A 710-nucleotide genomic window follows, 5' to 3' on the forward strand; every position below is an offset into this window, starting at 1 on the left:
GTCACTGCACATCACCCCAAAACATCATGGTGTAGCACTGGCAAAATTCATATAATTGAAGGAAGGATGAATTCTTGACATTCTTGATAAAAATCTGCTTCCGTCTACCAGGATGATGAAGATGAAATGGGGGTTGACATTCCAGCGAGACAATGATCCCAAACACACAGCCAAGAGCCCATGGAACCTTCAAGATTTGAAGACTTGTTTATGTGGAAGAATGGGCCAAATTAACACTTGAGCAATGCATACAACTAGTTTCTCCATACAGGAGGCGTCTTGAAGCTGTCATTACCAACAAAGGCTTTTGTTCGAAGTATTAAATAAATTTCAGTAAGCGTGTTCAATACTTCATTCCATTTTATTACACAGAACTTAATTTCTGAACTTATTTGTATTGTTTTCTTTGTATGTATGGATTACTTAGATTGTTACCGACATCTGGTGAAAATGTCATGTCAACAACACCTTTAGAAATATATTTACTGAGAAAAATGGTGATGTGTTCAATACTTATTTTACCGGCTGTATATATTTTTTACTGGCCATGAGGCTGCGTTATTTTTATAGCTGTTTTTTCATTGTCACTTGAGATGAGTGTGTTTCAATCTTTTTGGATCTTGCCTTCACCTACAAGTGTAAGCAGGGCCTAAAACTAACTTTTTGCCACACCTGCCAATGGCCGGTGACATGATAAAATTTACCGGCCA

This window comes from Sinocyclocheilus anshuiensis, unplaced genomic scaffold (assembly GCF_001515605.1).
Source record: "Sinocyclocheilus anshuiensis isolate Anshui unplaced genomic scaffold, SAMN03320099.WGS_v1.1 scaffold456, whole genome shotgun sequence".
Classification (NCBI taxonomy): domain Eukaryota; kingdom Metazoa; phylum Chordata; class Actinopteri; order Cypriniformes; family Cyprinidae; genus Sinocyclocheilus; species Sinocyclocheilus anshuiensis.